Source organism: Tuber melanosporum (assembly GCF_000151645.1).
Source record: "Tuber melanosporum whole genome shotgun sequence assembly, scaffold_112, strain Mel28".
NCBI lineage: Eukaryota > Fungi > Ascomycota > Pezizomycetes > Pezizales > Tuberaceae > Tuber > Tuber melanosporum.
The window spans coordinates 48092-62494 of NW_003298769.1; positions in this window are offsets into that span (position 1 = coordinate 48092).

The window sequence follows — 14403 nt, forward strand, 5'->3', positions numbered from 1 at the left end:
GCGCAATGGGTCCTATAATCCATACGGCGATAGTACCTATAGACATTGACAGCCATAGGGAGAGGGCAACCATTCAGGTAGCTGATCTCAAGAACCATGAGATAGTTCTAGGGATGCGATGGTTACGAAAACATAATCCGACAATAGATTGGAATAAGAACAAGATGACCTTCACTAGCGAACTGTGTACAATACAATGTCTCACCAGTTCACCTATGGTTTACTCAACACCAATATGAGAAGCGGAAGAAGAAACTTTGCATGCAAAGTTCGCCGAGATGCGGCAAGATAAGAGAGTCCGGATACAAAAACTAGACCAAGAGGCAAAAGTGCCTACCAAGGGTTCAAAAGGGGCAGTAGGATACGACCTGGTATGCAACGAAAAAATCAAGATATCTGCTAATAGGGAGGTAATGATAGCGACAGGAATAGCCATCAGACTACCAGAAGGCACCTATAGATGGATAGCACTACAGAGTGGTCTAGCAGGCAAACATCAACTCATGACCATGACACGGGTGATCGACATCGACTATACTGGTGAAATCAAAGTGGTTGTGGCCAACCTGGCTTGAGAGGACTACGAAGTCCAGAAAGGCGATCGAATCGCACAGTTGATCATCGAAAAAGTTAACAAAGATGATCAGCACAAAGAAGATCAATTGGAAGAAACCACAGGAGACAAGGAATTTGGAAGCTCAGACCAAAACCAGCCCGATACAACAAAAAGAATCGAGATTAAAGAGATCGCAGCACAAGCCTTTAGAGGGTACTATCGAAGAGGAGATACAACAGGAATTCTCAAATGGGCATACGAAGACGAAAAAGCGGTCTTAGCGAAAATCAACACCAACATGGAACTAGCATTCCAAGATAAGAAATACCAAAGCAAAATGGGATGGAAAGAATTGATTCCAAAGGAATATCATTGATTCACGAACCTATTCCAAGAAGAGGAAGCTACAGAGCTACCACCTCGAAGACCAGGAATCGATCACGAAATGCAGCTGGACAAAGACGAGAAAACTGGAAAAACAAAAGAAATTCCCTACAAGAAATTATACCTACTAGGAGAAGCAGAGCTCGAAGAACGTAGGAAGTACATCAAGCAAAACCTAAAGCAAGGATGGATCAGACTCCTTTGCATCAGGAGAATCTCCAATTCTATTTGTCAAAAAGAAAGATAGAAAAATAAGACTCTGTGTGGACTACAGAGCCCTCAATTCGGTTACCAAAAAAGATCGATATCCACTACCCTTAATTGGAGAGGCACTAGATAGACTACGGTCAGCAAAATACTTCACCAAGCTCAACATCAAGGACGTATACCACAATATATGCATCAAGGCAGGAGATGAATAGAAGACTACATTCACCTCGAGATACGGAATGTTTGAATACTTGGTTATGCCTTTCGGGCTAACCAATGCACCAGCTTCATTCCAAAGATGGATCAACAGGGTACTCAATAAATACCTCGACATATGTTGCATCGTATACTTGGACAACGAACTCATCTACTCGGAAATCATGTAACAACACCAGAAGGATATCAGCAATATCATGGCCCCAATACAAGAATCAGGAATGAAGATCAAACCCACAAAATGCGAATTCCCTAAAGAAGAAATAGAATACCTTGGATTTATCATCAATCGAAGTAGGGTCAAGGTCAACCTAGTCAAAAGGTCAGCAATATGGGATTGGGCTAAATCAAACAACAAAACAGATGTTCAATGCTTTATGGGATTCTGCAACTTTTATCGAAGGTTCATAGAGGGATTTAGCAGGCTTGCGAAACCACTCTATAACCTAACAAAGAAAGACAAGAAATGGGAATGGGGAGAAACGGAACAGAAAGCATATGATGCAATACAAACGCATCTAACATTGGTACCAATACTGGTTCATTTCGACCCAAACCAAAGGACAATGATCGAAACGGACACCTCAAAATATGTGTGCTCAGGCATACTATCGCAACAATGTGAAGACAGAATATGGAGGCCAGTGTCTTACCGATCCAAGACAATGACCCCCGCAGAGTACAACTACGATGTTGCGAACAAAGAACTATTCGCAATAGTTCAAGCATTAGAGGAATGGAGGAGATACATTCTGAACAATGACTATCCAGTCCCAGTTCTAACCAATCATAAGAATCTGGTCCCATTCAAGACTACGAAAGAACTGAACAACCACCAGATAAGGTAGAAGGAACACCACAGTAAATACAACTTCAAAATCGAATACCGATCAGGCAAAGAGAGCGGAAAGCCAGATGCTCTCACAAGAATTACAAACGAGAAACTACAAACAAAAGAAGACAAAAGAATCAAACAAAAAACACGAACACTATTACCAAAAACCTACTTCAAGGCAATAGAAATTATCCAATTCATATCAACAGAGGAAAGGGAAATTGAAAAGGCAAACGAAAGAGACAAAACAATTCAGGCAATAAGAGAAGCATTGAAGGAAGGAAAAAAGGAGATGAAAGGAATTGATCTGGGTTTATGCCAATGGGAGGATGGAAACATGTGGTACGATAGAAAACAATGGATTCCGGAAAAAGAAGAGATAAGGACAGACATCATAGGACAATACCACGATATCTGAATGGCAGGACACGGAGGAATGGCTAAAACCACGGAATTCATCACAAGGTCATTCTATTGGTCAGGACTGCACGAAGATGTCAAACGATATGTCAAAAACTGCAACATATGGCGAAGGACGAAAACAGCTAAACACACACCATATGGATTACTGAAATTGAACGAAGTTCCCAAACAACCATGGAAAACAATTACCCTGGATTTCATCACGGACCTACCGGCATCGGAAAATTGCAATGGCATCCTGGTCGTGGTAGATCGTCTAACCAAAATGAGTCATTTCATTCCAGTCAGAAAAGATATCAATACGAGGGATTTTATACAAACATTCTTCCAAGAAGTCTTCCGACTTCATGGCCTCTCAAAGAATATCATTACCGACCGAGGAACACTATTCACATCAGGACTATGGAAGAAAGTAACCAGAGAAATGGGGAAACAAAACAGGCTGAGCACAGCCTTTCACTCCCAGACGGATGGACAAACGGAATGGGTAAACGCGATACTCGAGCAATATTTACGAGCCTACGTCAATTACAAACAAATTGATTGGTACAAACTGCTATCAATGGCCAAATTCGCAGACAACAATGGAAAGCAAGAAACGATCAGTATGATACCCTTCTTCGCGAATTATGGACAATATCCACAAAGTCAGACAACATATTATACAATTAGTGGTATAATACCGGATAAAACAGATATGGGAAAACTACACGAGACATTACAATACGAAATGAGTCAAGCACAACAATGGTAAAAAGAACAATATGATAAGCACCCAAGACCAATCTGAACATAGAACCGGGAGATATGGTATGGCTAATACCACGCAATATCCATACAATATGACCATCAAAGAAATAGGACTACAAGAAAATTGGACCATTCAGGATACTGGAAAGGGTGGGCAGCCGAGGTTATAAACTCGACCTTCCACCCTCGATACGAATACACAATACATTCCACATCTCACTCCTCGAATTACACATCGATAACAAGTTTCCCTCACAAACAATTATTCCTCCCTCTACGATTGAACTCGACGGAGAACCAGAATATGAGCTCGACGAAATAGTCGATTCTGGTTTCTTCCACAGTCACCTCCAATACCGAGCCAAGTGGACAGGATATTCACCCGAACACGATAAAACTTGGTACTTTGCATACAACTTCGAATACGTACAAGATACCATCTCAACCTTCCACCAGTGAGACCCAGGCAAGCCCATCCCAGGTAACGATCACATTCAACCAAGACAAAAATGAGGGAAAGGCTCCCACACCATTGTAACAACATGAGGGCTGGGGCAACAGCCCCCGCCAAACTACACTGACCAGCCCCAAATTCTCATTCATGGGACTGACCGATAAAGAACTCAGGGAAAGGGAAAAACAAGCACAGCATAAGGCCATATCATGGATGGTATGTTACGACAATAGATGTCCCACACACTACAGGGACAAGAAAGGCTCGGGATAGTTCCCGAGAGAATACAAAAAGTTTGGTCCATGCCTGGACCATGCCCTAAAGCACTGGAAACAGTGCTTCAACAATACATGCAAGATGCACAGGATGAAGAAAATCTCTGCGGGATACTATCCGCAGAAGGATGGGATCAAGAAAGAGTTAGAAGAAAAAGATGCCACAGTATGGCAGAGAGCTAGGGTCTCAAGGATGAGGCCCAGGGAGGGGGGAGCACAAAACTCCTCAATGGAAACGGAACCGGATGCTAGGAGCCTACTCAGGCAAATCCGAGGACTCCAGGAACAACTTGGTCAGGCTGAAGTCACAATTTTGGCAAACAACAAAATGATCGTGGAGCTACGACAGCTGAACGACATTCAGTGGCACACAATCGAGATGGCAAACCTCACCTTGAAAACGGTGAGGGTAAGATGGAAGGAAGTGGACGACAAGTTCAATAGGCTTTGGAGGTCCATGCGCTCGGCAGGATGGGAACTATTGAAGCTTGGGGAAAGAGCCTGATAGGACTCAGGCTTAGAGAGAGAGGAGCTAATGTCATGAATGTGGCTTGGTGAGGAAAAGGTTTTCACATGACACATGGTTATGAGTCACAGGTATGTTATTGTTTCACATATATGACTCATTCGAGTCTTATGATTTGTTATGTGTGGGATTTGTGATGCTTTCATACATGGCTCAAATATGAGTCATAAGATGTGCACCTGACAAGTATGCCTTACGAGTGTGTCTTGCGGGTATGCCTTGCACATATAATTTATGTTTCGCACATAACCTCGTTATGAGGTCATCAGTTTCGCGCATATGACTTACTCGAGTCATATGACTTGTTTAATGTGTTATGATTGGTTTATGAGTTTTTGCACATGACCTTGCTATGAGGTCATGGGTTTTGAGCATGTGACCACTTTGGTCACATGACTAGTTTGTTATGATTTGGTTTTGCACATGTGACCACTTTGGGTCATATGACTACGGGCGGGAAGAATACTATATAAGGAGGCCAATGCAGCCAAGAAGGATAGGTTCTTCACGCTTTGTTCTAAGTACTTTTCCTACTTATTACTTTAACGAATTTAAAACACCTTTACGATCTCTATCTTTATTGCAACGATATTGTTACGAACTCTTCACACAGAAGAGTTAGGGAAAACTTACGATAGGCGTTCCCAATAGAAGACCAAGGTCTTGTAGTATCAGTAACGTAGGCAGAGGCCCAGTGCTATCATATGATGAAGAAAGAAGATAAAGAGAAGTATCGTTCCCTGTCGCCAAGAACTAACCATCCAAGGAGGGAATGTTACATTTACATTTTTTTATTACTATTATGTTTTAGATATTTCTTATATTTTATTATATTTGCTTTAGATTTTCGTATTTTAAAATATATAAATTTCATAAATGCATTATGACAATCATAGAAGTGTATAATATTGCATACAAAAAAAACTTACATAATTAATTTTCTGTGGCCTCAGTAGATACTGTCACATTGGAGAAATAATTCACAAAGCTCATATTGTATTTGAGACCTTTTCCATTATATAATATATACTAGTCTCTGCAAGTCATATAAAAATCATTTGACTATAATTAGTATCCTTTAATACTATCTTAATAATATGACCCTTTTTTGTATTGGAAAGAACTTAATAATATTATAATTCTATTAGAGAGGTAGGTAAAGATTAAAGATTCCTACAGTCACTCGGCAGAAGTGTTCGTAAAACCAGTTACAGATGACTAAACTGCCTTGCCAAAATGCCACCCTTCAATGAAGCATGAGGTTGATCATGACCATTCACCCTATTGTGACCGTGACCATTCATAAATCTACACCCACCGAAGTCTCCTTTACCTAATTAATTAATTTATTAATTTCCTCTACCTTTTTTACCAATAGTTAAGCGTTCTTGAAATACAAAGTATGCCACAAAAAAGAGACCTCCACCTAAAACCACTCAGAGAGAAATGAGCCTTGCAGAGAAGTGCATAATAATCGCCTTTTTCTACTACCTCCAGAATATTACCTTAGTTGCTCAAATTATTAGACGCTCATGGACAACAGTTAAGAGCTTTCTTGTCTGGGCATTTAAACGCCAATCTCTTAAAAATCTCCCTCACCCCAGTTGTACCCCCATTTTGAGTAGTCAACAGCGTCGCACAATTATACAGGAAGCCATATCCAACCAGAAAATGACCAGATGTGCCTTCAGGGATCACTATGCACTCGGTGTTTCTCTTGATACTAGTAACTCTTTGTGCTACCCAGAGTAACTAGATATGATTACCTACTAAATTTACCTGCATATTGGACCGGGTACTCAGAGAAGCATACATTAAAAAATGGATAGCCAAGTCAAGACCTAGGCTAAAGCCTGATCATGTGGCTAAGAGATTGAGATGGGCCACAGCTCATAGGAACTGAACAGCTGAGGATTTTGAAAGAGTGATTTAGAGTAATGAGTGCAGTGTGGAGAAATCTAAGGATCCAAAACAACAATGGATATTCAGAGAACCTGCCGAGAAGTGGTTGACTGATTGTGTACACCCAAAGGAGAAGAATAAGAGACTCTCATTTATGGTTTGGGGGTACTTTTGAGGTAAAAGAAAAAATCCATTAGTTCCTATTACTCAAACTATCAATAAGACCAAGTATGTTAGACTTTTGAGAAAAGATCTTTTTCCTGTTATTCGTGAAATGATTTCCTTTGGTATACAACTTGAAGATGTTCTTTTTCAGCAAGATAATGCTCCTGTTTACAAGGCATATAGTATTATGGATTGGTTGGAGAGAAACAGTATTGAGGTTGTGAACCACCCCCCTTATTCCCATGATTTAAATCCTATTGAGTATGTATGGGTTGAACTTAAAAAGTGATTGCACCAGCAGTATTCAAGGATTGCAGATACTCCAGGAGGAAAAGAGGCTGTTAGGAGAAGACTTGCACATGTATTACTATTGGTTTGGGAGACAATTCCTGAGAAGTTTTTTGAGAAGTTGTGGAAATCAATGCCTGATAGAGTGGCTGCAGTTTTAGAAGCAAGGGGAGGTTATACAAAATATTAGCTAGTTTAATTTATGGCAGGTCAATTGACCATTGAATGTTGAGAGGTGCCAGTGGTTGTTGATTGTGAACTTGAACTCGCGCACGCGTGCACACCCGTTGACAACCCCACCAGCACTGCCCCACTATATGGTGCAACCACAATTAAACTTTGTCTCAGATCACAAACACTTCTGCTGAGTGACTGTAGTAATACCAAGATGATTCTTAATACTATTTTCATTTAATCAAGTATATGCTGTTTCAGTAATATTTGATCAAGTACTTTGCAATCCTCTCTCATTCTCTCCAATATCTGCTTTAATATTATTTTCTGTGATCTATCTAGCATTATATAGCTCAGAACTTGACCTTATTTGCTTAATAAAGTTGTAGTACCTTGCGGAGTTGGCATTTTTAATAAATTTGAATTTCTAAATCACTACAATAGATCAGCAACTTTATAAACTCGAGCACTTCTACTTTATGATTAATTGAAAATCTGATATTCATTTCTTATTGGTTAACTCCTTAAATTCAATCAAATGTACACTAATGCAAGCCTGATCTTATTCATAAGCATTATAATATTACGAGTATATAAGTCCGTTTGCTCTGCCTAGCGGGATGCTAGTATTCCTGGTTCGGTTGGGGGATGGGGGATTAGGAGGCACAGAGCCTTCAGATCGACATTAGATCCAGGGGCCGTCACCAGCCATCACTCATTATCTGCGACCCCAGACTCAGCGAAGAGACAACCAGGCAACTGTTTCCTCCTGAGGACTCCCGCTCTGGGACCTCGAGATCCCCGCGGAGTTGCAAAATTTTCGTTCCTATAGTCTGCGATTCCCTGTTCCCCAGGCTGCAAGACTGACGTTTCTGCTTCCTTTAAGAGATAGGGTAGCTCCGAACCGTGAACAATTTGAATAGCTTCGAGAAGCTGGTGACGAACGCTGCCACGGCTAACGGACTCTAATTTTTTTTCTTTGCTTTTTTCCTCACTCTCTCAACTACCCCACTCCCGGGACTAGGTCTTGCGTGATATGCTATGCCCCTCAGGAAACCCACTATGCCCTGCTTGTATTTGTTGGGAATATTTTGGGCTCTGCCATACCGATGCTCTCGGTGTCTAATAGCAAGGCTAGTGCTCCGGAAGATACGGGGAAGGGTGTTTTCCGGACGTTCTTCGCTAATTTTCTAGTGTCACTTTAGGTGGTATTCTTAAAAGGAAGTGTACTAATACTGATATTTTGGGGAGGAGTGGTGGCAAATTATATGAATAATTGAGGGAAACATGCTGTGCTGAATACTGTCACTTAGAGTATAAAGTTACTCGAGCATGTCTACACTAGTGAGCGATTGCGACTACTGGCTGTGTAGTCCTTGGGGAACTCAATAGGAGGTTCAAAGTTCCCAATTCACAAATAACTATCCACTACACCTATATTTTTCAACTACGAAACGGATCTTCAAGCCACCAGTCTACGTATACTGTGCTTTCCGGGTTACAATAAGCGTCAGATCGAGAAAACAGACGCCAGAAACCTCTCGGCTTGCGAGGGAGTACTTAGTGTAATGGCTATTACACTAAGAGCTTCTAACCTCGCGGATACAGCGGTATCACACCTCCAGACCCTCCTATGAGGCCCAGAGCATTACAGGTGCAAACCATCGGAACCCTTTTTAGTCATGTTAGTTTTCAGAGTACAGTACCAGTGTTTCCAGCCTCCAGCGAGGATATGATACTCGAGCACGAGGGGGGGGAAAGAAGTAGTGCAACACAGTAGCAACCGCTTCCCACAAGATCGCAACTCTACTCCCAACCTCCATCACTACAATACTCACTATATCCCCCACCACCTGCCAAACCATTTCAGAAAAGCACTATGAGGGTAAAGGGAACCCGCAGAAGTGAGCGTAAGTAGTTTAATTAAATGAATATGTACATAAAGTTGAAATAATAATAAAATTAAATGATTTAGCGATTAGTCCACGAAATCTTGAGCAGCAGCGATCGTTGACAAAGAAGCGACAGCGCTTCAAGGGGGAAACCATGCGTGATGACCGGATCCGTATTATTGCTTTCCGAGAAATAGTGGAGTGGTCTTTCAGAAAGATAGCTGCCAAATTGGAGGAAAAAATAGGCCTTAAAGTTCACCATAGTACTTGTACTCGCATCTATCAACAGTATCAGGAAACAGGTAGTCCTTCCAACTACCAGCGAACAGGAAGACCTCCAATCTCCCAGGAGTCTGATCTACTTGATCTAAAGTCTTTTATTAAAGAAAATAAAAGAAATAGAAGACTCTCTTGGGAGGATATTAAAGAAGAGAAGGGATTAAAGGCATCATTTAGGACAATTAGGAAGGCAGCTAAGAGTCTTAATTTAAATAAAAGAAAACCACGCAAGAAGTAAGTACTTTAATGAAGATTCAAGTGTTTACATAACTAAAAGATATTTTAGATGGGGATTGTGCCCTAAAAATGTACCAATTAGATTTGATTGGTGTATGAGAAAAAGAACTTGGAAACTAAGAGACTGGTCCAGAATCATATAGACTGATGAAACCTCATTCTCTACAGCTGGATTTGGGCAGAGAGGATGGGTGATAAGAGAACCTTCTGAGGAATATGATCAGGATTGCATTGATGAGGTCTAGGAGTCAGGAAGGGAGACAGTTATGGTATGGGGAGCCTTTTGTGGGGATTTGAGGTCAAAGCTAGTGGTAGTATCAGGAAAGGTTAAAGTGGATTCTTATAAGTATACTAAGTATATTCTGGATCCAGTTTTAATTCCTTTCTGGCATGAGTGTTGTGAGAGATTTGGTTGGACTAGGGTTGTTGAAGATGGTGCACCAGGGCATAAAGGGTAGGTTCTACCTCCTTATAATTATTGTATTTTCTGTTTTTTGATATAGAAATACTTACTTAAGAATATAATCTAACTACTGGTTTAATCACAGATATTCTACAAAGTGTAGAAAAAGGAATGGGGTGGATATATTGCCCTGGCCACCACAGTCACCAGACCTGAACTTAATTGAAAATATTTGGGGAGATATGGAAACTTACTTGGGGAAAAGGTATGGAAGAGTTGCAAGCAAGAAAGAGCTAATCAGAGCTGTGGAGGAAGCATGGAAAGCTATTCCTGATGGAAGGTTTATGGATCTTTGCAGAAGTATGCCAAAGCGGGTCAGAGAGGTTATTAGAAGAAAGGGGCACCAAACTCATTATTGATTTATGATTTTCTTTTTATTTTACTTTAAGGAAATACTAAGCATTTTTTAATTTTATCTCCCCCACTTATTTTATTTATTGAATGTGGTTGTGGAAAATGGTAGTACTATATGTTGTTGATATTGTTTCTGTACGGGAATTTGTGTTGCACGGGTGTCGCATTACTTTCTTCCCCCCCCTCGTACAGTACAAGTGCTAGGGGCTAGGGTTGGCGGTAACACTGTGATGAAAGTATTAGCTAGCCCTTCGAAGATAAAGCTATTATTCGTAATAATATTATGATAACCTCGCAAGAGACTTTTGCTCTCATCGGTACAGTACTGTACCGGTAATTTGGTTTCTGTGGTATAGTGCTGTCGAATTGATGATACCTAGTTTTTGTTCGAACGCTACACCATTCCATGGATTACGGCAATGCATACCGACAGTCGAATGCATCTTATTTTTGAATTTTTGGTGCTTGTGTGTTGGCGCTTAGAAACGTACTGATTTTTTACCACAGCTCTTTAATCTCTGTTTTCGGGTGCTTCTGGCCTCGAGCAGTACAGGTACTGTACGGTACTCGAGTACCAGTCGGTAGTATCGTATTCCCGAAAAGAAAAGGCTCGTGTTATGTGGGGCTGGGCGCTGCTCGTGTGGCCGCGCTTCTTGATGCGCAACATCCCCTCACTTGAGATTGCTAGTATTATACCCAACGCGACCTACTCGAGGATTAGTTCGAGCCTAAGGATACATACGAGCAACGGAAAATTCGAATCACAGAACCAGTCATGGATTTTCTCCGGAAGGTCCGGAACAAGCATCGGGGGCAGGCAAAGGTAGATCGAGTGGGCGCCGAGGAAGGCAGTAGTTTGGTGGGGCCTGTGAAGAAAGGGAAAGAAACCTCTAATGTAAGTGGATTACCTTCTTAACTACCCATCTATATAGAGGGCCCATTTAACTGCCTGGCTGACTTTGGCCGTGCCGCGTAGGCTAAAGTGTCTGCGGAAACTCCGGTTGAACCTCAGGCTGCTGAAACCCAGGGCGAGGGACCTGGACAGGAGGAAAGCGAGAGAGAAGAGGAAAGATTTGGTTTATTTGTAGTGACCCCGGAGGATAGGGACGCGGTAGTTGAGTAAGCATGTTCTTCTAAGTTTTTGAGCCTTTGAAAGAGTTTCTCTAACTCGATATTGGCGGTCCAAAGTATCGTTGCTTTGCACGGGTTGGGGGGAGATAGGTTTCGAACATGGACGCATGATAGCGGCGCCTGTTGGATTCGAGACTTTCTCCCTGAGCAAATACCGGGAGCTAGGATTATGACTTTTGGTTATAATTCTGGGGTCGCTTTTAGTCAAAGTGTTGCCGGAATATTCGCTTTTGCGAATGATTTACTCGATAGGCTTAAGGGCCTTCGGAGGCATATAAATGTAAACAGAAGATCTCCAACTACACCCATCGTCTACGCTAATGTTCGTGCTCCCTAGGAGTCAACCCGGCCAATAATTTTCATATGTCATAGTCTAGGGGGTATTGTTTGCAAAAGGGTATGCGAATCATGAGATCACTCGGTATTTGACCATACTGATATTGTTCGAATTTTGGAGTCGCTTGTCCTTTCCCATGAGCAGCCCATGTATCAGGACATCCTAAAATCCACACTTGGTATAGTCTTCATGGGTACACCACATCGTGGTTCCACAATTGCGGACTGGACAAAGATGTTCGCTTCAATCGTTAACAATGTGCTCATCAGCACGCGCATGCGTTCGGATATTTTGAAGGATCTTCAGACCAACTCCCGTGCCCTGCAAGAAATCACAAGCTCTTTCAAGTACCGTACACCAGGCCTACAGATCGTGACATTTTACGAGCAAGAGATTACTGCTCCATTGAACAAACTTGTGAGAAATATTTGCCTTGGTCTTTCGGTTACTTGGACTAACTAACGCTCTGTTGTACAAGGTTGTCGACATGGACTCCGCAATTCTTGACCTTCCAAACGAGAGACCGGTTCCCGTGAATGCAAACCACAATGATATTTGCAAGTTCTCCCACGCCAAGAGTGAGAAATATCGTCCAGTATGGGTGGCTATATCGGATATGGTTTCAAGCATCCAGGTAGACCGTGCAGTCGCTACAGAATTGAGTATGTAGGCTTAGCCTTTGTGTTAATATCAGATCCACGATTGATAGCATGAGCTCATTGCTGTGGCCACATTAGAAAGTAGAAGCGAGGACCAAGAAAAATGTCTCCGGATGCTAGCTGGTGTGGATGCTTCCAGTATTCTGCAATCCATTACTTCCAGGCATAGAGGAACTTGCGAATGGATATCTGAAGAGCCCCAATTTAGTGAGTGGGAAATGAGCAAAAGCTCGAGACTACTATGGCTCTATGGAGCTCCGGGCTTTGGTAAAACGGTCATGTCGAAGTATATTATCGAGCGGTGCGAATGCCAAGAGACTTCACTGGTGGCGTATTTTCATTGCGATGACAAAGACGAATCGAGGAAAACAGAGTTAAATACCCTCCGGTCGGTTGTCTTTCAGCTTCTTGCTCGGAATTCGAGATTTTTCGAGCACGTATTAAAGTATGTCGAGATGGAGAGACTAGGAATAGTGACCTGCTTCTCCACCACAGTCTCAACTCTATGGAAGATCCTGGGGGACATATGCGCAACATCCGTTCAAGAGATACGTATAGTCATTGACGCCGTCGACGAGCTTAAAACCACCGATGTCCCACGTCTCCTAGGAGGCCTCATAGACCTTGTACACAGCACAGGCGCACAGTCTGCGCTGAAGGTGGCCGTGGTAAGCCGGCCTGAGTTGGAGATACAACATCAGCTTTCTCCTGCTTGGGTTGGAAAGATCGAGCTGAGTTCTACTCGCTCCCAAAAAGATATTGAAAGCTTCCTTTCTGAGACCATAGGGAAATTCGCTGCAGAGAATGATTTTCCTGACGATCAAAGGGACGCCGTGATCGAAGCACTCAAGTCACGGTCAGATGGCATGTTTTTGTGGGCGACATTGGCATGGGTCTCTTTTGTTGGAGATGATGATGATTGGAGCAAGGCCTCGATCAAGGCCCGGATTAATGAGCTCGAGCACCTCCCCCGCGGTCTGGACGCGTTATACCGTACTATGTTGGGGAGGATTGCGAAACGGAAGCGACCCGATACAAGACTCCTTTTGACCTGGTTGGTCTATGCTTTCCGGCCATTGAAAGTGCAAGAACTAGGTATTGTGCTTGCTCTTCGGCGCTTCCATTCCTCGCATACTGAACTTGAGGAACATCTGGGATTCAATCCAGAGAAAAGGCTTCGTTTCCTGTGCGGCAATCTGATCAATATTCGAGATGGGAATGTGAGCCTACTACACCAATCTACGAGGGAATTTCTGGTGTCATCACTTGGTCATCCGGAAGATCGATTTGAAGACGGTGGAGACTTCGTACTTGATGTTCACGCGGCCTCGTTGGAACTATCTGTTGGTTGCCTCACTTATCTCAATCTCGACGGCTTTGATATCCGCTCCGCACCCTCACTTCGGAGAGCATATTTTACTACAAGCGATGTTTATGCAGATACTGCAAGATCTCCATTTTTTAGGTATTGTGCAGAATACTGGCCTAGGCACGCAGCTCTGGTACCGGAAGCCGAGGCGGAGGAAGTGTTGAAACTGGTGCAAAGGCTCGCAGAGAATGAATACAAATCGGCCTTTGAATACCAATTACGGCGCAGCTTACTCGGGAAGAGCCCGGGAAAACCACAACCCTTGCTGCACCTTATAGTGGAATATGGGCTTCTGAATGTGCTCCTCGTACTTGAACCCAAGGTGGAAGACATGAATCAGATGAATTTCAACACTGAAACCGCACTTCACGTGGCTGTGGGTTCCGAGTCACACCCTAATAAGATCCTTCGATACCTTCTCCAACACCCAAGAGTTAATGTCAATGCGACAACAAAATCCGGGGAAACAGCGCTGCATCATGCCATGAGAATTGCCAAGGAGAGCGAGATCAAGCCTTTCCTTG